The following is a 961-nucleotide window of genomic DNA, read 5'->3' as shown; positions in this document are numbered from 1 at the left end:
TTAAAAAAGGAAAATAATTCGTCAACGAAGAAGAGTAAAACAGGTAGGGAGGAGAACTGCTCCCTGTGGGACACCAGCGGAGACGGGAGCAGGGATTCCTGTGCATGAACAACATAAAGGCATTTCGGGAGCATCTCAGAAAGACAGGCAAAAAGTGGTCACACTGAATCACATGAAGGTGAATTGAAATTGTCGCTTTTCATATTCCTGGCGTGCAAAGTAGATATTGGTGACTTTGGCTTTGCAAAAGGAGCTGTGCAAGGTAAACTGCTCCTAGAACGAAATATGTGAGTGTCTGTGAGTCTGTGAGTCTAGCTCCTCCCAAACGGCTACTCCTACCCAGTTGTAAATTGGTCCGCAGGAGAAACTTTTCACGAAGATTCTGTTGCGGTTTAGTTTGCAAGGACAATTTCCTCCAAATCAACATCTCACTTGAATTGCTGTCCTGCTCAAAACTGTGGAATCGTGGAATCAAACCGTTGCTGTAGACTTTATACTTTTGTGTCAGTTCACAATTACTTGACTTTTTGTTAAAATGACGACTTCGAACTCCTGCATTTTTTTTATTTTTTTTTTTTTTTTAGTACTACCTCCTTCAATTTGAGGGTAATAAGGCGTTTGAAATGGAAGCCAAGTTGCCATGACTGTCAATTCTACTCATTTTACACATGATTTGAAAACAAACTGTTAATGAAAAAGAATTTGGGGCAAAAAAGAAAAAGAAAAAAGAAAAAAAAGTTAGAAGAATACTCGGAGCTGGAAACCGGTTATTTCTGAAATTTCAGCTCTTATTCTCATATATACAAATGTATATATATATATATATATATATATATATATATATATATATATATATATATATATATATATATGCATATTTATATATAAGTAAAAAAGCCACAATTATGTATATGAGCAACTGTATTTTTCTTATTAAAAACCTAGCCTCTATCAATCATTT

This window comes from Macrobrachium nipponense, chromosome 46 (genome assembly GCF_015104395.2).
Source record: "Macrobrachium nipponense isolate FS-2020 chromosome 46, ASM1510439v2, whole genome shotgun sequence".
NCBI classification, from domain to species: domain Eukaryota; kingdom Metazoa; phylum Arthropoda; class Malacostraca; order Decapoda; family Palaemonidae; genus Macrobrachium; species Macrobrachium nipponense.
Note: the sequence above shows the minus strand (reverse complement) of the source record.